Source organism: Haematobia irritans, chromosome 2 (assembly GCF_050003625.1).
Source record: "Haematobia irritans isolate KBUSLIRL chromosome 2, ASM5000362v1, whole genome shotgun sequence".
Lineage (NCBI taxonomy): Eukaryota > Metazoa > Arthropoda > Insecta > Diptera > Muscidae > Haematobia > Haematobia irritans.
The window spans coordinates 68,442,819-68,465,730 of record NC_134398.1 but is presented as its reverse complement, the minus strand read 5'-3'; the positions used below and the strand labels follow the sequence as shown (position 1 = coordinate 68,465,730).

The 22,912-nt window shown below is 35.3% G+C and overlaps 1 long non-coding RNA gene across 1 annotated transcript; it reads left to right on the top strand.

Moving 5' to 3' along the window:
* The first annotated feature begins 20,135 nt into the window (after positions 1–20,135).
* Positions 20,136–21,265, top strand: LOC142225419 (uncharacterized). Its single transcript, XR_012719275.1, has 3 exons — positions 20,136–20,270; positions 20,348–20,767; positions 21,107–21,265. It is a non-coding gene; the product is annotated as an uncharacterized LOC142225419 (long non-coding RNA).
* Positions 21,266–22,912: the final 1,647 nt, after the last annotated feature.

Below are 22,912 nucleotides of genomic sequence, written 5' to 3'. Positions count from 1 at the left end.
AGTGTCCTTATATAAAAAGTTCTTAAATTTGAACATGAAGGATAGCAAGAATATGGCTGCATATTTGAACTCATTCTCTAGTAATTCAGATCAATTGTCAAGTCTGGAAAAGGATTATGAAAATTTCGTAATAGCAATGGGATAATCTTCCTTAGCTTATCGTTTTGAAGCAGAAATTGTTGGAAGAATGGGATCGGCGAGTACAAACTACAAGTGGAAGTATTTCATCAAATCAGCAGGCATTTGGGGCTGTAAGAAAAATAAAGCGGTAAGAAAAATAAAGAATCAAATGACCAAACTAAAGAAAAAGGAGCGTGTTTTGTTTTGGCAAAAAGGGTCACTACGCTAACAAGTGCAAGTTCAAAGGTGGTGCACACAAATCATTCACAATGATCGCTGTGGCAGATGGAACACAAAGAAAAATGATTCAATGCAATGGTGTGTTGACAGTGGAACAAAAAGCCATATGTGCTCCCATCGAAACTATTTTACAATTCTTGAGGATTCAGACGAAACCATAACGTTAGCAGATAAGAAAGTTATAAAAGCCAAAGGAAAAGGTTATGTCAAATTGGGAGTAAATGGATCGAACATTAATCTTAAGAATGTAATTTATTGTCCGGATTTAAATGGAATCTTATTGAAGTCGTTTTCAATCATAGTATGCTATGCATTTTTCAATGTAAAAATGATTGTATACTTATATATTCTTGTAAATATTTTTCATTTATTCTGTTTGGAATATCCTAGAAGTTCAATTTAAAATCTTTCTTTAAAATAAATTTCATTTTCGTTATTTAAACTCAATTTGTCGTTTTTCACAATTACAAGAGGTTATGGGCGATAAAGAGATAAGTGGAATACCGCAGTTTAACGGCTGCAATTACGATGAATGGCATTTTCGAGTAATGATGCATTTGGAAGCTTTGAATTTGGGCGAGGTTTTAACGGACCAACCTCCGAGTTCTGATGCGAACGGAGAATTTCTAAAGAAGGATCGCAAAGCCAAAGAACGAATTGTAGCCTTTGTTGGAAATGAATGCCTAGGATATATCCGAGATAAAAAGACCGCAAAGGAAATGTGGGAGAGCTTGAAGGCCACATTTGAGAAAAAGTCTATTGTAAATCAGCTATTGGTAAGAAAACAACTAATAAACTTAAAAATGAATGAAGGTGAATCCCTGGAAGAATTCCTGTTACAATTTGAGACGCTAGTGCGAAAATTGGAAATATCTGGAGCTAGTGTTTCTGAAAGCGACATGCTGACGCATTTGTTTATGGCACTACCAAGAAAATATGATTCTGTTGTAACGGCTATTCAAAATATTGACGAGGACAAACTGGACTACAATATGGTTAAAAATCGCTTGCTGTTAGAAGATGCTAAAATATCAAACAGAGAAGTAGAAAATGGAGAACAGACAAAAACAGCATTTTTTGGAAAGAAATCTTTTAAGAAATTTCAAGGTAGGTGCTTTAAATGTAATAAATATGGACACAAAGCAGACAAATGCCGCAGTAATCAACGCAACATTCCGGAAAAGAGCGCTCGTGTAGCAGAAAATAATGCAAATAATAACCAAATTGTATCCAACGAAAATTCGAAAGCTGTATGTTTCATGGTTCATACAAATAAAAATAAAAAAGAGAGAGGGCGAAAAGACCATTAGAAAGAATACATTCTGATGTTTGTGGTCCCATTGATCCAAAAGCTTGGGATGGCTCAAGATACTTTGTATCTTTTATAGATGATTTTACACATTTTTCTATGGTATACAATATTAAAAACAAATCTAGTGTTTTTGATAAGTTCAAGGAATATGAAGCACTAACAACTGCACATTTTGGAGCATCTATATCTAAGCTCACCGTTGATCAAGGTACAGAATATAGTTCGAATGAACAACGAAACTGGTATTCAAATAAGGGGATTCAAGTGGAAGATACCATAGCATATTCTCCTCAGCAAAATGGAGTTGCTGAGAGGTTTAACAGAACTGTAGTTGAAAAGGTACGGTCAATGCTTATCGAATCTAATGCCCCCAAATATCTTTGGAATGAAGCTACACTAACAGCAGTTTACACAATTAATAGAAGTCCTTCTGTAGCCTTGGAAGGAAATGTAACCCCTGCAGAAATGTGGTACGCTTATAAACCTAACATCGCCACCCTAAGAATATTTGGGTGTAAAGCCTATGCATGGGTACCTAAACAGACAAGAAAGAAACTTGACCCCAAGAGCAAGCAAATGATAATGATTGGGTATGTTCCGAACGGGTACAAGCTGTGGGATGTCGAAAAGAAAAATATTGTCACATCTCGAGACGTCAAATTTGATGAAAATGTGTTTCCTTATAAGGAACATTGGAACAAAGGTGCAGATGTTATTGTGGTAAGAAACGAGCAAGAAGGGGCTGAAAATATGATCGTTTCTACTGATAGTATCACCAGATGAGCAAAATCCGAATGAAGAAATCACAGAATATTTGCCAGAAATGAATGAAAACTGCACAAGTGAAGACGATTCTTATGAAGAAAATAATCTACGGAGAAGTACCAGAGAACGGAGACTACCATTACGGTTTTTGGATTATTTCACAAGCAATTTCGCAACATCTGAATTTGCATGTGAATCTTTGCCGGAAAATTATTCAGATATCTCGGGGAGAGCTGACTCTGAAGAATGGTACAAGGCTGTTAATGAAGAATTGAAGTCGATGGATAAAAATAAAGTGTGGGCAATAGCAAATCTCCCGGAGAATGTAAAGCATTTGAAAACAAAGCAAGACTTGTTGCCAAGGGTTTTTGCAGAAGCATGGAGTAAATTACTCTCAGACGTATGCTCCTGTAGCGAAATTGACCACTGTAAGGATAATCTTAGCGGCTGCTACAAAATGGAATTTACACTTAGAACAACTAGATGTTAAAACAGCATTTCTTCACGGTAGTTTGCAAGAAAAAATTTATATAGATGTCCCAGAAGGGGTTGCAACAACTGAAGGGAATGCATGTAAACTGCTCAAGTCTCTTTATGGGCTAAAACAGGCTCCTAAGTGTTGGAATGACACTTTAAACAATTTTTTATTAAGTATTGGTTTCCAAAGATTAAAGCATGACTATTGCCTTTACACAAAATTTGAAAGTGAAAATGAGTACATGTTTATTATAATGTATGTGGATGATTTGTTAATTGCCGCAACAAGCACGAATTCCATTCAAAAATTAAAATCTGAACTGTCTAAACAATTTGAGTTGTCAGAAAGTGGAAACCTAAAATATTTTCTTGGCATGAAATGTGAAATTCAGCATAGTAAATTGTTGCTATCTCAAGAAGCTAATATTAAAAACATACTTCATAAATTTTCAATGGAAGAATGTAATCCTGTAAAAACGCCGATGGAAAAAGGCTTGCAACTAAAACAATCTGAAAACTCTTGGCATCGACAAACCTTATAAAGAATTACTTGGAAGCTTGATGTATGTTATGCTTTGTGTGAGACCCGATATATGTTATCATATTGGATATCTTGGAAGGTTTCAACAGCAACCTTCAGAAGAACACTGGATTGCACTGAAAAGGGTGTTAAGATTTTTAAAAGGAACTATGAACACAAAACTTGTCTTTGAACCAAATGAGGATGATATTCTAATTGGATATGCCGATGCCGATGGGGTAGTGACATAAATGATAGCAAATATGTCAGTGGCTATATTTTTAAGGTATTCGGCTGCACTGTATCCTGGTCTAGTAAAAAACAACAAACTATAGCCACATCTTCCAGTGAGGCAGAATACATTGCTCTCAGTTCAGCAGCGTCTGAAGCAGTGTGGATCAGAGGACTACTTCAAGATCTTCAAATAATCAATAATGAACCTGCAATTATTTACGAAGACAACAACGGATCAATTCGCATGGCTTCGAATGTTGAAATGAAACGAGCAAAGCATATTGATATTAAACACCATTTTGTTCGTGATTTAATACAAAAACAAATAATCGAGATTAAACCAATAGAAACTTCAAATCAATTAGCAGATATTTGCACGAAATCTCTAGACAACAATTGTTTCAAAAATCTCTGTAAATGGATTGGATTATATGATTGAGAAGGGGTATTGAAGTAATTTTCAATCATAGTATGCTATGCATTTTTCAATGTAAAAATGATTGTATACTTATATATTCTTGTCAATATTTTTCATTTATTCTGTTTGGAATATCCTAGAAGTTCAATTTAAAATCTTTCTTTAAAATAAATTTCATTTTCGTTATTTAAACTCAATTTGTCGTTTTTCACAATTACAAGAAAACTTCATTTCGGTTAATAAGATGGTAGATAATGGATGTTCGGTGAAATTCCATAAAGATGGTGCTATAATTGCTGATGAAAGTCGTACGATTTTCAGAGCTGTCAGGCAAAATGATTAGTTCGTTTTTAATGCACAACCCGTAAGTAACCAAATTTTTTCTGTAAATATTTCCGACAATCTTTGGCACAGAAGATTTGGCCATCTCAATTATCAAAGCTTGAAAGAGTTAAGCTTTAAGAATTTGGTCAATGGAATGATATTTGATTCCCATACTAGCGATAAATGGTAGGATATTCACTAGTATCGAAGGCTTATAGGCTCTACGACCATAAGTCTAAGCAAGTTGTCGAAAGACGGGATGTAATATTTGATGAAAATAAGACATCGAAAAACTCTACAAAGGAAATGCCAGAAATGTTTTTTTACTTACGACCGGAAAATTTGGAAGGACAAGAATTGGTAGAAGGGATAGACATATGTGAAATGAACGAAGAAATCACTGGACAAGAATCAAATTCAGATGAAAACTATCAAGATACCGAAGATTTTCATGAATATATTTCCCAAGATGAGCAAGAAATCCCCGAACCTGTTGATATACGAAAAGGTCGAGGTAGACCAAAAATTATTAGAACAGGTAAGCCTGGTCGTCCGCGAAAGGAATATAACTTACTGAATAATGTGGCGACAATTTGACAAGTCGGACCTTTTCCAAGGTAACGGCATCAAAAGGAGGTAATCCCTCACGAAAGAGATTCAAAGAACGCAGAAATGCTTTGTTTATCCTAAAGAAATTAGGATCAGTCGACCCAAGCACGTTGTCGGCTAAACAAAGCGATTCCTTAAAATGGGCTCAAGGAATTCTTGAGGCTGGAAAAAGGGAACGATCACCGGATGAGCTGCCATCCTCCAAAAGGGATCAACGATCGTTTGCCTCAGTTGCTAAAGACAGCCTTGTGATGGCTATCATAAATAAAGGAGCATTGGACGGTATGGTTCCAAAGCAAAAATGGGGGGAAATTGAGAATGCTTTGTCTGGCGTCTACTCACAGGTGCTGGAAAAGTTTCCCGGCCCAGATCCTCGACACCAAGAGGCTGGTTGGTATCAAGGACGATTTAAGCTAGTCGCATTTGAGGACCAGAGGTCTATAGAATGTTTTAAAGCTGCTCTGATACTAATTGGTGAAGTTTGGGAAGGAGCTGCTCTAGAGTTAGTCGAGAAGAAAGACATACCGGCTAGACCAAGAGCACATGCGTGGATACCTGCAAACCCTCCTGACCCTGAATCTATTTTAAATAGACTGAAACAATGCAATCCAGATCTTCCAACAGCTGATTGGAAGGTTGGCCGTTTGGATGAAGTGGATGGGCCAAGACGGCATGCAGTGTTTATATTGAACACTCAGTCTTTGCCACATCTAGCAAAGTCCCAGGGCCGTGTATGTTATGGCTTTCATTATATCCAAATGAAGGTGTATAAAAACGATCAGCTAAAGGATTCAGAAATGGACAAGCCTCTGTCTGAATCAGAAGTAAGCGGATCCTCTTGCGAAGTCGAGGGGGATACCAAGACATTTGAAGACATGGATAGATACCGTATGCGTGCGGAGGCTTCTACTGCCTCAGAACTCACCAAAGTTGAACCTATGGTTATTGCGAGAGTCACCGATATCTCTGAAGAGGACATTCTTGATGACTCGATTGAAGCGGCTGATGTGACGGTTGTTGAAAATCTCGATGGTCCTACGGATCCTCCAGATAAATCTTCATCATTGTAAGGCTGCATGTGCTGCCTTAAAAGTTCTCCTGATGAAAGGGGACATAGATATAGTTCTTATTCAAGAACCATATGTTTATAAAAACAAAATATGTGAATTAAGTACTCCGGGGTTCAAACTATTGCAGTATACTGGTAATGATGTAAATCGGGCCTGTATAATTGCTAAAAACGAGCTCAACTTGTTTCTGCTTCCTTCAATGTGCAATACAGACACTGTCGTTGCAAGTTTAGAAATAGCCAAATGCAAATATTGGGTATCTTCGGTCTACATGGGACATGACAGGGAGATGCCTCCATATGCCATTAAGACCTTAGTGGAGGAGTCACTGAAAACAAAGACGAAACTCATTATGGGATGCGATGCGAATGCACATCATAGTATATGGGGAAGTAGTGATACTAATGCAAGGGGAGGGTCGCTAATAGAGTTTATTTTGCGTACTAATCTGGTAGTTTGCAACAAGGGAGATGCCCCAACCTTTGTCACTAAAAACAGGCAAGAGGTTTTGGACATCACCTTGGCCTCGCAAGAACTGAATGAAATGATATCTGAGTGGCAGGTTTTAAGTGAACACAGCTTCTCAGATCATCGCTACATCAGTTTCAAATTTGATGTTCATATCACCAAGACCATATTTCCGCCAAATGTTAGGAAAGCTGACTGGAATAGGTATAGGGAATCGTTCAATATGATGATACCGGAAATAACAGAGACAAATATGAGAAATGTGCAAGATATCGAACAGCGGATTACTAAGGCCTTCAACATCTCACTGAAAGCTGCATGCCCTAGAGGAAAGCCAAGGGGGAAACATCGACCACCATGGTGGTCTACGGAATTAAGTAATATGGGGAAATCCTGCAGGAAGCTCTTTAACAAGGCAAAGTCCACCAGAGCCCCTGAGGACTGGAACGCTTACAAGAAGAATCTGAGAGGATACAAGCGAGAACTGAGAAAGGCTCAGCATAACTCTTGGAATGCTTACTGCAGCAGTATTGAGAATACGTCCGAGGCTTCCAGACTACGGAAGGTTCTAGCATCCACCAACTCCCCTCCAGGTTTCATTAAAACATCGGAGGGCAATTGGACAACGTCCAGTGAGTAGACGCTGGAGGTACTATTGGACACACATTTTCCTGGAAATCAGACGGTTGAACCATATACTGGCGGTGCCACAGTTGCTCAGCGGTCGTTTCCTGTCGAGGAAATTGTATCGGAAACTAGAATAAGATGGGCGCTAAATAGCTTTGGACCATTCAAATCCCCTGGACCTGATGGAATTACTCCGGCGGAAACTAGAATATGATGGGCGCTAAATAGCTTTGGACCATTCAAATCCCCTGGACCTGATGGAATTACTCCGGCGGAGTTACAAGCTGTAACTGACAAAATTATCCCCTGGTTGTCGGTGATATATAAAGGATGTATCAACTTATCATATATCCCAGGAAAGTGGAGGGAAACAAAAGTCGTTTTCATACCTAAAGCGGGAAAAGCCTCTCACTCGAGGGCGAAGGATTTCCGACCAATCAGCTTATCCTCATTCCTACTTAAGACTCTGGAGAGGATGATAGATATTTATCTTAGAACTAGCATCGATTCAAGTTTGTTCTCGAAACGACAGCATGCATACTCGAAGGGCAGGTCTACTGAGACCGCACTACATGAACTAGTCAGCTTTATTGAAAGCTCACTATCTGTCAAAGAATACACAATCGTGGCGTTTCTAGACATCGAAGGGGCGTTCAATAATGTCCATCCGAGCTCGATATTAAATGGACTGACAACTCTGAATGTTGATCCATGTATACTCAGGCTGTTAGACGAACTGCTAATGAAGAGACGTATTTCAGCCACACTAGGACAAGCAAACATACAAAAGTATGTGAACAGAGGCACTCCCCAAGGAGGAGTTCTATCACCTCTTCTTTGGAATGTTGCTATAAATAGCCTTCTGGTTACTCTAGAAAAAGAAAGGATAAAAGTGGTGGCATACGCAGATGATGTGGCTCTGGCAGTCAGGGGAAAATTCCCATTCACAATCAGAGATATTATTCAGAGGGCCCTCCGGATGACTGAACAATGGGCGAAAGACAATGGTCTTGGGGTAAATCCTGCAAAGTCAGAATTAGTCATGTACTGCAAAGATCGCAAAACTCCCACGGTTAGGCCTATTTCCTTAGGGGGTATTGAAATTCCCTTTGGTGATTGTGCAAAATACCTTGGCGTTATTTTGGACAGGAAGCTGAACTTTAAGCTTAATATTGAAGAAAGGGCGAGGAAGGCAACTGTAGCTTTGTACTCGTGCAAAAAGGCAATAGGAAAAAAGTGGGGACTAAAACCAAAAATTGTGCATTGGCTATACACGGCAGTGGTTAGACCTATAATGCTATATGGTGTTGTAGTCTGGTTTAGATAAAGTTCAGCGTATGGCGTGTTTGTGTATTTCAGGCGCATTCAGCAAGACAGGAACAAATTCCCTTAATGTCATGCTGCATCTATTGCCTTTAGACATTTTGGCCAAACAGTCAGCTGCAACAACGGCTGTGCGGTTGCGCGAACTATCGCTGTGGTCGGAAAATGGTTACGGTCACAGTTCTGTCCTCAAAATAATGTCAGATGTGCCTAACGTAGTGGATTACACTTTGGCGAGTCCACTTTTCGACAAAAAGTTTGAGACTCTAATCCCCAACAGTGAGGCGTGGTGCACACAGACCCCGGGGGATAAAGAATATATAGATTTCTACACTGATTGCTCCAAATTGGATGGACAAGTGGGTTTCGGAGTATATTCTAATGATCTGGGACTTCAAATAGCGAAAAGATTACCTAATCACTGTAGTGTTTTTCAGGCTGAAATATTAGCAATAAGAGAGGTGGCGAATTGGCTGAGAAGTAATGTTCCAAAAAATGTGGGCATTAATATATACTCAGACAGTCAACCTGCAATAAAATCCTTGGAATCTGTGTTCCTCAACTCGAAAACGGCCATCGATTGCCGCAAATCTCTCAATGAGATGGCTGAGCAGTACAATATTCACCTAATATGGGTGCCTGGCCATAGGAACATACCGGGGAACTGCGAAGCGGATGAGTTGGCAAGGTTAGGGACTACCTTACATATTCCAGGGGAACTAGAATTTGTTGGTATGCCCCAAGCTACCTGCAAGCTCATGCTGCGTGAGAAGGCTGTTATGATGGCAAATGTTCGATGGGAGAATTGCAAGGGTTGTAACGAACCAAGCAAATATGGCCCCATTTCAACTTAAACCGCACACTAGATATGCTAATGTTCTCGAGACGTCAGATATCACTCCTGATATCTGCTATAACGGGTCGCTGCCTGATAGGAGATTTTGCAAAAACTATTGGCGCGAAGTATAATGACTATTGTATGAGCTGTCATGATGCGGAGGAAAAAGAATCAATTAAACACCTCTTGTGTGAGTGTCCTGCATTTTGTGTAAAGCGCAAGCAACTTTTAGGAGCATATAGCTTCAGATTACTGGCGGATCTGGAAAACGTTAACTTAAGCAGTCTGCTAATATTTTTGGAACAATCTGGTTGGTTCAACAAAGAAAAATAATCAAGAAGGTTCAGCGGTTAAAACTAGAAGTGCCCATTTGTAATAGGTACTTTTAGTTAATGTGGTATCACAATGGACTGAATAGTCTAAGTGAGCCTGAATCTTAATCGGGCTGCCACTTTAACCTAACCTAACCTACTGAATAATGTGGTGAGGGATATTATACCTAAAACGTGTAAAGAAGAATTATCCAGTAAATTATGTAATGAATGGAAACAAGCCATGGAAAATGAGATGCTGTCTCATGAACACAAGAATACGTGGACAATGTTGGATTTTCCTCGTGGGTGTAAGCCTATAAATTGCAAGTGCAACAAAGAAGAATAAGAACGGACAGGTGGAGCGCTATAAAGCAAGGCTGGTCGCCAAAGGTTGTAGCCAGAGATTCGGCATAGATTACAACGAAACATTTTCGCCTGTAGCAAGATATTCTGCTATTCGTTTGCTACTTGCATTAGCCGTAGAAAACAAAATGCACTTGCATCAGCTAGACGTTGTCACAGCATATTTAAATGGGCAATTGAATGAAGAAATCTATATGAGTCAACCAGAAGGATTTGTCGATGAGAAGAACAAAAATAAAGTCCTGCGTTTAAACAAATCCATTTATGGCCTTAAACAAGCGGGTCGGGAATGGAACGTTAAATGATTTTATGTGCAAGATTGGATTTCAAAGATGTGACAATGAGCCTTGTTTATACAAAGAGAAATCGAAATGGTTATTTAATGTTAATAGCTGTTTACGTGGACGACTTAATTATTGGATGTGAAAGTGAAAAAGAATTAAAGGAGGAAATTTCAAAAACATTTGAAGTAACCGATAAGGGAAAACTGTAAGCCAGCTGCAGTACCTTCAACTCCTGGTTTCCAAGTTAAATATGAAAACAACTGCAGAAAAACAGATACCACCGAATACCAATCATTGATCGGTTCCTTACTGTACGTAGCCCTGACAACGCGCGCTGATATACTCCATTCAGTTTCCAAGCTTTCTCAAAGACACAAAGACCCGCACGTGGAGCATTTAACAGCAGCAAAACAATTTTTGAGATATTTAAAAGGAACTAACAATATGAAGTTACATTTTAGTTGTGGAAATGGAAAACTCATTGGTTATGCCGATGCTGATTGGGGAGGATGCACTACAGATAGAAAGTCATTTTCAGGATCAGTATTTTTTATTGGTAATTGTGTTATTTCCATGAAAGAAGAGTTTGTTACAATCAACCAAGGAGCTTTGCAATTGGCATCTAACCCTGTACATCATAAAAGAACAAAGTATGTGGATGTTAAATATCATCATATCAGAGATCTGATAAAATCAAATTCAATAAAATTGGTTTATTGTCCAACGGAAGAAATGGTGGCTGATATATTTACGAAGAACTTAGCAAAGTCGATGCATCAAAAATTTGTGAATTTAATTAATTTAAAATAATTCTAAAATGTAAAGAGTATGCATGTTGTAGTGGAGTGTTGGGAAAACACTTTGTATTAAAATACTTTGCCTTAATTTATTTCAACGTACATATTCTTCTTTGAAAATATTTGCATTGCAATTTGAATATGTCATACAATATATTTTCCTGATTGAAGTACGTCTTGTTCTGATTTCTGATTTCTAATTTGTCAAATAGTTTTTAGTTTTTCTCTTTAATAAATTTTATTCAAAATTGAATATCTTCGTGTGTTCCACTTAAAAGGCAAATATAAGGGAATTTACTTCCAAGAACCTATACATAACTTTTTTGTCTAATATGTTATGTCCGTGTATTGAAAAGCTTCTGTTCAGGTTTAGAGTTAAAACACGACTGAATTTATTTAACGAAATGAGTTTGTAATGTAGAGTGAGAAGGATTACATATAACATACACATGTATGTGCAAGTACATAATAACCACATTATAGTTAGATGGTATTAGATATATATATATATATATACATAACACTTCTTCCCCGTAAATTTACTTTTTGTTATTACGCCTACGAAGTCTAAAATCTGGCGGTGAGTAGCGATTAATTTCTTTCCTGTTACGATTACTGCTTCTAGTTGGTGTACTTGTTCCCAATTGCGTGCCATCTTGAACATTAGAAGTAGTAAACCGCCTGGTATGCCAACTCCTGTTTGTATACTTGTTGACTGGTTTTCGATATGACTCTCAGCTGTCTGATTATTGTGGTCAAACCAATTATAAGGAATATCATGGGTTTTGTCATCACATTCTGTGGGATTGGATCGGGGTTTCAGCTGGTTTGCGTGACGCTTATAGCAACTCGTTGCGGTTCGTACGACGTATAACATTTTCCCAATTGGCCTACGAATCGTTGCCTCCGCCCACTTTTCTCCTCTTCCGTAATTCCGAGCGAACACATTTTGATTTGATTTGTATTTACCTGTACAAGGAGTATTATTACCCTCATAAGGCTTCTCAAATAACTGGCTTAGTTTTGTACGTACAGGGCGACCGTGAAGTAATTCAGCTGGCGTTTTCCCTTCTGCATTAGGAGTAAGCCGATATGAAGCGAGATACTTTGTAACAGCGGTGTGCACTGGATAGCCATGTTTGAAGTATTTATTGACTGATGTTTTAAATGCTTGCACGAAGCGTTCAGCGAGCCCATTTGAAGCTGGATGAAATGGTGCTGTGGTTATATGTTTTATATCAAGACCTACACAGGCTTATGGTCTGTTATAAGAGTGAATTTCCTCCCATAAAGGTATTGATTAAATCGTTTCACTCCAAAAACAAATGAAAGTGCCTCTTTCTCAATTTGGCTGTATCTTACTTGATGTTTATCTAATGTTTTTCACGCGAATGCAATCGGTCGCTCTGTTCCGTTTTGATCTATTTGAGAATGCACGACACCTAACCCAAACGATGAAGCATCGGTAGCCAGCACTGATGGTAGATCTTCATTGAAATGAGCTAATTGGGTTGCGTTTACTATATGTGATTTGAACTCTATAAATGCTCTTTCGTGTTCGGTATTCCAAATGAACTCCGTATTTTTTTTTTTCGAAGTCTGTTTAGCGGTGCAGCCAGCTGCGAAAATTTTGGAATGAAATTGCAATAGTAGTTCACTTTCCCCATAAAGGCCTCTAGTTTTTGTAGATTAGTGGGCGTCTTCATTTCTTTAACTGCCAACAACCCTGTTTGGTCTGGTAGAATACCATTTGAACTTCTTCTACCCAAATACTCAATTTCATTTTTAAGGAAGCAACATTTATCCCTTTTACATTTGATGTCATTTACTTTTAAAATATTTAGAACTTGTTCAATACGCTGTAAGTGCTGTTCGGTTGTAGGAGCCGTAAAGATTATATCATCAAGATAGTTTCCGCATCCTTCAATTCCATTTAAAAGTTGTTCAAGGTAGCGTTGGAATATTGCGGGAGCACTTACGATTCCGTAAGGTAAGCGCTGATAATCGAATAGGCCTAATGGTGTGTTAACTACTAATGTTGATAATTGTAAAATTAAATAAATTCAGTATCAGGCTAACATGAAATATAACACTAGCCAACAGTCGTTTTGTGAATTGGTTCTAGCATAATTTTTCTCATTGATTTTGACCTACTAAACACGAAAATGAGTTTTAAAAAATTTTCTGTCGATTGGTTTTCGAGATACAAATTTTTAAACTTTTTTTTAATTTTTGGAGGTACACTTACAATTTTGAGCATATCTTTCGTCTTCTTTCACCTATATGATCCTACTACTACTCAAATTAAAGAAAATTGAGCCGTCTACAACTCATTCTCAGAAATTTTTCAAATCGAGTAAGTAGTTTGGATGTTGGCGGCTTAAAAAGGTTCAAAAACGGCGTTTTTTTAGTAAAAATGTGGTTTTTTACGTATAGCTGAAATTTTTACAAAGAAAATAAGCCCTTACATAACAAAAACAACAAATAGCGGCAACGCAGTTTTTGGTTTGCAAGATTCACTCAATTTCACCTGCCAAAAGACATCTTTTAGATCTATTTTGGAGATGCAATATACCGGTGGCAATCTCGACAGTATACCATTTATATGGGGAATCGGATACGCATGCTTTTCCGCCACTGCATTAAGTTTCCTACTGTCAAGACACATTCTGACCTTTCCTGGCTTTATTACTAACAGGTGATGACCACGGTGAACATGAAGCCTCTTCAATAACACACAACTCTAACATCCTATCTAACTCCTGGCACAATTGTCGCTCTACCGCGGGAGAAACCGGGTAATAACGTTGCTTAATAGGTTTAGCCGAGCCAGTGTCAATCTCATTTTCTATAAGTGATGTGCAGCCAAGACCATCCACCTCTGAATTCGGAAATGACTTTACAACACTGTCCAAACCCCGTTTCTGCTCAGGTGATAATATGAGTCTATCTGGGTCCAAAGTCTCTTCATATTGTAGTTCGCTTATAGATGGAGGTAGGGAAATTATTAAGCCAAAGGACTCCCAAAAATCACAGCCACATATAATATCCAGCTGAATACTGGGGACCAAAATGAATTTCAAAGGTTTTGTGTGCTGAAGAAAAGTTATGTCCAAAATTATATTTCCTAAAACAGTTTGTCGTTGTCCATCAGCAGTTCTAAAATTTCCTACTAGTCGTTTAAAGTTTTTTCGTTCCTGCATTCTTTGAGCTAATTTTCCCCCCAAGACGCTTCGGTTAGCTTCACTATCCAAAAGAGCAAGAATCCTGATATTATCTATCCCAATACTAACATATGGCCGATTGTCTGAATCTTTGTTAACAATGGCCGATATCACAACGGAATTATATAATCTCAATTTCTTATAATATTTATTTATACGTAAAGAAGATCGTCTCTTCTTTGTATCGGGTTTACTGAATTTGCTTGAAATTTGTGACATGTATTTGAGTCACTTCACTTCATGTGATACAATCTGGGTTTTAGTTAAATCGTTATCAATAAATTTCTCATCTGGTAAATTCAAATTCCGGATGTCCTGCTTGCTTCCTGCGGACATCCGCCATCCCGTTTCCCTGCCTACCTGTGGATGCACATTTAGGACAACTTGATTTATAGGTATCGGGTGCTCCGCATCCATAGCAGAACACTTTTCTAGGCCCCATACAATTTTGGTACGTATGACCAATGCCCGCACAGTTCCAGCATTTCGACGTCTTCACGTCATACATTTCATGACAAACATCAAGTTCGGCAATCCGAACTCTAGCCTTCCTATTATCGGCTGCCTGAATGCCCTCATAAATTTCTCATGTTTTCTAACTTCTTTGCCAAGTTGTGAAACACTTTCAATTCTCATGTGCAAAAGTTCGTGACGTATTTCAGTTCTTAAATTCCTGAAAATTATTTCACACAAATCGGTATCACTTAAAGGATCCCTCAATTTGTCAGACATACCTGAAATCACATTCAAAAAATCATCAATGCCTTCGTTTGCACCCTGATTCCGGTTCCTAATATCATCTAACACATCATAGTCATTCCTATCATCCTTGTACTGAAGTTTTAAAGCTCTTGTCAATGAGTCCCAACTAATATCGTCATTTCGGCGGTGGTATCTCCAATACCATTCAAGTGCCTTTCCTTCAAACAAAAGATGTGCATGTCTGGTCAATATTTCAAATTGGCCACCCAAGTTATTGGAAGTAAATACACTTACTCTGTACACAAATTCTTTTCTCTCTTTTGGTCAAAACAAAATAATCTATCGTAACTAGAGTAGGTTGAAGAGTTATCGCCGCACTTCCAACGATCAAATCTCAATTAAACGGAACCCTAGTCTTTTGAAACAAACCAAATTTTGATATATATGCCAAATAAACACATGAACTAAATACCAAGTAAAATCTCAATAATTATCCAAAATTAAAAATTTCAAAGTAATATAATTCCCGTCACTTCACCACTTACAATTACAATATATATTCTTTGGTACTGTTTACGATACGAACCGAGCTCAGAAATCTGAAAGAACGAATAATGAAATACAAATTTATAACACATCAACGAAATCATAAAATAATAAGGGGTATCAGTATTCAATAAAAAAAATTCTGGCAAAAGTACAAATCCTGTCAAATTTTCAGTTTAAACATTTGTATTATTATAGAATTGCACTGACATAGCCCCACGTTGGGCGCCATTAAATTATGTAACGATCCACTATACTACTGTCCTTATACTTTCCGCCCTTGCTACCTTTCAATCCGGCCGTGCTCAGGGCATATGGGGGTGTTCTTCAGAAAGTATAAGCCTACACAGAAAAAAATATCACCAAAATATTTCCAATTAAAAAGTTAATTGAAGTTGAAAATTTTTTCAATTAATAAATTAATTGATACAATTAACTTTTTAATCATGATAGAAACATTAAGTTAATTAAGTCAATGATTGAAAATTTTTAAATTTTTAATTAAAAAATTAATTGATACAATTAACTTTTTAATCAAATTCGGAAGACTAATTCTGTTAACCCTTTCACTACCGAAATAAACCTAATGTTAAAAACTTTAATTTTTCTTCTGTTTTTACTTGTACTACCAGCATGTAGAACAAAAATTGCCATTTTGAAAACCTACTTCAAATACTTCAAGAGATATATGAGCTTGTTTTGAAAGTTTCATTCTTGAATTGTGACCAAGTGGCCTTACGAAAATAAGCGCAATTTGGCCTATAATGTCCTTCAAAGTGTGAGCAAAAATACAAAAAAGAACCCGAAAAAGTGTCAGCTATAGTTTTCGTATGAATGTCCATTTACTAGAAACATACAGTAGAAAAATTGTCTCAAATTTTCGTATTTTTCGTTTATTTCTAAAGATGTTTACAAAAATGTATTTTGGACCTCACCAATATAGAAAATATTTATAGGTTATTTAGATTAAAGCCTCTACTTTAAAATAACATCGAGAAATAAATCAAAACTAAGTGGAAAAATAGAATTTGGTGTCTTTTTCGAATGTCGTTCAAAGCGGACATCGGTAGTGAAAGGGTTAAAAAAAGTGCTGACTTTTTTTAATTTTTAATTAAAAATGTATTTCAAACAATCATTTGTTAATTCAAATAAAAACTCTAAGCCAATTCAGAAAGTAATTAAAAATAGTTACCTTTTTTAATTAATAAATTAATTGAGTTTTGCAATCAACATCAATTAAATTTTTAATTGAATCAATTAAAAAATTAATTGAAATTTGCTGAAAAAATCAATTAATTTTTTAATCAAGAATTTTTTCTATGTCCAATTAAAACTGTGATTGATACTATCATTTTCGTGATTGAAGACATTGCAATTAAAAAATTAATTGGATCAATTAATTTGGTGATTGAATCAGAAAAAAATTTTTTTGTGTGTAGATCCGTTACAACTAATTTAAGATTATAGGTAGCTAATTATAATCATAATTATGTGTCGTTGAATAAATTTAAGTTGGAAAGAAAAGATCGCATAGAGGAGCCTGATGTTGTTAACTCCTATTTTGCCGGATATCCCACCCAACCTTGCGACTTAATAATTTTGTCAGCTCACTAACCTTTTTATTGAATTGCTAATTTCTAATTTCGTAAACAAAATTAGCAATTCATATTTTCAAAAGAATTATATTAAAATAATTAAATGTACAATGTGCAAATGAAATTTTATAGCAAATGAAAGTATTGTCATGAATTTAAAAATTTGAATAACAAAACTTACATTATTAAAATTTTTTTGAAATATTGTAAAAATGGAATAGAAATTCAATAGTTTTAAATTAAAAGAAAATTTTTAATATGTCAGTTAAATGTAATTTATTAAAATAACGTTTAGTTTATAAGTGTAGGGTGTCTTATAATTTACATTACTCATACTCACATATATCTTGAGAATCCGCCGACAAGCGCTTGTTGACTTCTGATATAAGTGGATATTTACAAAATTATTAAACGAATGAAATTAATGTATAGTGTAATATAAGTTTTGATACAATGATTTCCACGGCATTTGAAGTTTCCAAAATTTCTCAATATCAGGAGCGAAAAATTCACAATATCAGACGTCTTCCCATCAATTTAAATTTGGTTTTGATATATTAATCTGATATTGAAATTTCAAATAAAATTCATGATTTTCCGAAATGGATTCCCTACACTCATAGAAAAAAGTCTGTTGTTAATAGCAAACGCTGTCTGCTGTTTTTCAGCAAACAAAATGCTGCTGTTTTAGCAGCAAACAATCTCTTATTTTGGAACAGCAAACATACTGCAGGAAAGTCAGTTGTTTGCTGAAATTTTCTGCTGATCCGAATAAAATTATAAATTCACTCCGGTCAAATGGAAAATAGTAAAATGGTACACATTATATAACATGGAAAATTAAAAACAATTCGATTTTTTTATTATGTAATAACATTTGTGAACAAACTACCCTTTTTAGTAATTTACATTTTTTTAATGAATTGGGATTTGTATACGCTTAACTTCTATGAATATGTGGCTAACATAAATATTTATCCCGAACGACAAATCTAACATGTCAATGTCTTCGATAGTCGATATATGGCTGTTCTACAATTTTAACAAAACAGCTGCAGACAAAACTCAATTTGATGAAGATCTTCTAAAAGGGCTCTATATTTTTGTGAACTATTTTCCAATAAAGGTGGGTATTAAGTTCGAGTTTAGCAGCTAAAATCGTCATTTTTTCACGATTACTTTTCTTTAATAATCAATTTTAAGGTATACAAACTTTTTAAAAATTTACTTTGGGCTATTCCCCATCAAGTTATAATAAAATTTGCAACAAATATTTATAATTTTATTCCTTTTTCTTACTGGTATAGTTTTCACTTTAGCGATTTTAGCGGCTAAACTCGAACTTAATACTCACCTTAAGAGCTGGTATCTTATTCGAAGAAAAATTTAATGTTTTGAGATAAATGTTCGGATGTTTATTTCATAATAAAGCGAAAAGTATGCAGTTGATAATGAAAAGCAATTTAAACCAAATATATTCATGTGAGTTCTATCGTTGAGGCTGTAATTCGACGCTGGGTTGATAGCATTCTTTCATCCGACAGGAAGGTTTTAGAGTCGCAATATCTTGGTGGCTTATTATGATTACCCAGCTTGGAAACGTTTCCTGCAAAAGAGTTGCTTGTGTGACACGTAAAGGCCGGTACTCTGTTCGGTTTTCGCGTTGAAACTCCATACAAAACCAAAACATGCGAAAAACTTGTGAAATTTTTTCCATTTGTGGTACTTTGTTTTTTTCGAGTTGAAAAACTGACGTAACTCGCGTATTCAGTATTTTCATAACATGGCGCCATTTGCAATGTGAATTAAGAAATAATTTATTTATTAAACTGATTTTTGTGAATTTATAACACAAAAGTGGATCTGATTATTATTTAAAAATGTAATCTGATGATTGATAAAACAAAGTATAACATAGAGTTGTATTTCCATAATAAACTAGCAACCGACATCTAGCCGCTCCCTACTATATGGTAGAATATAAATAATTTATATAATATGAAATTTAAGCACAAATGTTAACAAAATAAAAGCTATTTTGTGAATTATATTTTACAATCGTTTCATTTGTACTGGGCATCGGGATAATAAACACAAAACATAATTTAAACAAAAGGAGTCACAGCAATTGATGTTCCAAACAAGCGTTAGCACTTCAACCAACATGTATAGTACCGATGTAGCAATGAATGGAATCACAAGAATTAATTGCTATGTTCCAAAAAATAAAATGCAGCACTGTAAAATTATTTTTTTAATTCCAAAGATATTTGTAAAAAAAAGATATTGTAAAAAAAACTTCGCCTGCTTCTTCTTTTTCAAATTATTTATTTTGTATGCGTGTGTGTGTAAATCGAGCAACTAGTTGCGTATGTATATGTAATCATTTCGTGACAGTCTGCGATGTTGTCAATATATTTCGACGAAATAAACGCAAAAAAGTCCCAAAATGGCTGTTTTTTCCCCTCAAAATATATTGTCAACACTATCATTTTTCAACGCGAAACAATGATTTAGGGGAACTTTTTTCGCACCAACAAACAGAGTACCGGCCTTAACTGTTAAAAGTTACCGTTATCCAGTTCAATACCAACCAGCTCCAACCATAAAACAAGTTCATTTGTGAAAAAATCAAGTAACTCCACAAGGCCACTAACCAAACTAAACAGTTGTTCATTGAGAATAGAGGACCCTCATATAAAATAATTTTGCATTTGGACATATACGCTGAGGTGGAAATGAGCCTCAATTGTCAAGATGATTTTCCGATGAAAGGCCGGATTCTGTGACAGCAAAAATTATTTTTAACTCCTCCATATGTTATTGAATCGCGAATACAAAGGAGCAGCGCAGCTATGTTTCCATTAAAAAAATAAAATCTCTGCCACCTTTACTCTCTTGCTAGTTTTTATTGGATAATTATTGCTAGAAAAATACGCGAACAGACCTATTGTTGGTTTTGACAAATGCCAACGTCGATATGTCAAACGCCAACGCCGTCAAAGCATCACTTTTAAACGAAAACACGAGACAAGCCGGGAAAATGTAAAAATTATTTTGTGTTTTGGAATATATTTTCCAATTTTTTTTATTATATTTGGTAAGTATTGTATTGTATAATATTGTATTCTTTTTAAAGTACTTTTGTTTTTAATAATTTGTTTTAATCATTTTTAGTTTGGAAAATGACTATTATACATTGATATATGGGAGCAACCGTCGTACAATTGTTCATACCCGCTGTGCAGACAAACGGTTATGGATTCAATCCTAGTTTCGACCAAACACCATAAAGTTTTGCAACGGTGGACTGGTGAATTACTCCCTCTGTAATGATGGTGACCTTTCTGAGTGTTTCAAAGGCATTCTAAAATTTTCATCGCAATGATAAATCATGTTCAGGCTCGGCTATAAAAAGGAGATTCCTTGTCTTTGAGCTTCCTGCATGGAATCGGGTGGCACTCAGTGACAAGAAGTTCAACACTGCTGTATCATAATGGACTAAATAGTCAAAGGGAACCTGAAATAACGGGCTGCCACTATAGCTAACCCAAACTGTACCCGAATCTATCATAATTGGAAAAGTTCACCTTAAATGTTAGTATTAAAACCAGGATAACATTAAAACGTTGCTATTTTAGCGAAATAATGCCACGGCCTTAAGAGAATAATGTATGCTTTTAGTATGAATCAATTTGAGTTTTTGCTAAAGCACATATTTTATTGATGACATCGTTCAATATAATTCCTATAAATAAAAATAGTTTACAAAATAAAATTTTTGTTATGGCATGTTTCTGAGATATCCTTATAAAAATATAACCACTTTTTCGAATTCAGGACATGAAAACACATAAAAAGCAAACTCTCATCAAATGTAAATTTTAGTGTAAGCTAGTGTAATTACTAATTGTTTTTTTTTACTTTTCATTACAGATTGTCTTAACATTGTTATGTTTTATCCGCGTGTATAAGGCCAAAGAAGAAAAACAAACGAAAATAAATCCTAGACAACAATCCAACTCGACTTCCAATACTTTGATGGAATTCAATTTATTTCACACACTTAATAAATGTAGAAGTTAAAGTATTAAATGGTTTACGGGTTTCATTTCAACATATCGTTAAAAAACGACAAATTGTGTTGCTGGGACAACAAACATTTGTAGTTATTATAGCAGCAAAAATGTTAGCTATTTCAACTAATGCAGTTTGCTACTATAGCAGCGATGTTTGTCAAAAACTTTTAGCAAACACGTTTGCTAATTCAGCAGCATTTGTTTGCTATTTTAGCTGTAAAAATTTTTGCTGTTTCAACTAACGAATGTTTGCTGAAACAACTACATGCTACTGCTGTCCCTTTTTCAGCAAACAAAAACTGCTGTTTTAGCAAACATTTTTGCTATTATGAGTAACAAAATTTTTTGGGTGTATGCAAAATTGTAATTTTAGCCAAGTTTGTTGCTTTCAAAATTTTTAATGCATCACCATTGGTCATTGGTCAGGAACACATAATTTCCAGTTTGATTTTCTTTATATGGTCAGTTTAAAATTTAGACATCGCACACAAAAATTTAAATTCCTTTCACGGCTTTTATAATGTTCGAATTGCAATTTTCAAATCACTTTTTATATAATGAATGTTCTTGTAAACTTTTATTGACAATTCATTTCTGTTCAGCTCGTTTTTCTATCAATTTTTTGTTTATTAAATATGTAGTTTTATTAATTTTCTTGCTTTTATTTTCTTGGTAATAAATGTCTGTCTATCCAATTTCAAGTATTTTTTTTTAATCGAAGCCTCTGTCTCTTGTTTCTCACAGTCATTTTTTTTGTGTTTCTCTCAAATTTTCAAAATCAAGGCTTGCTGGGCTTGCAAAACTTTGGCATCTGTGGTAATATGTGATAATATGAGCTATATCTAACTCTGAACCGATTTCAATAATGTCGAACAGATAATGTTTAAAAACAACAGTATTTTTTCTGTAGCGAATATCAGAATGCAAAACAAACATAAAAAAGCGGTTATGAAGTTAAAAATAACAAGAGAAACAAAATATTTACATGTGTAAATAGTGGCAGATAATGTAGAAAAACATTGGTGCCTAAACTAAAATCAAATCTCTCCTTTTCTTCTAGATAGAAAGACAATTAAGTGGGTATACAGTTATGTATTTTATGCATGTTTATCTTTAGATTTTATACTGATACATGGAATTTATGAAACACAAATATATTAGAATATATGTATTCATAATCGTTGAAATGTTCACATTTTTGGTTTCGTCTTAGCGTGAAAATTCATGATTAAAAACGTTTATTTTCTACTGATCTGAAGCAATGATGTTGCTCCGTTCATTTATGTTTATTTCTTTTTTTATTGTTTCCTATAAAAACGTGTGTTTTTTGTGATAGATACAAACGTTGCTCTTTTAAGCTGTATGCTAAATGTTGACTTAAAAAATTAACATTAATTTTTCATGTGCTTCCATTAGTTATCGGTTGGTTTCATTCTGTAATTACTTCTGCCAACTTCTTTGTTTCATATTTATTTAGGGGGTCTATAAAATTGAATTTTCTATATATATGTACGTATATTTTTTCTAACATTCTTACATTTAGAATGTCTTGTTTTTTGTTTTAATAAGTTGTTCCAAGCCAAAAGAAATATTGGATGACATATCCTTTTATTATTTTTAATAATAGTATATGTCCAAATATATTCTATACGAGAAGAAGTTT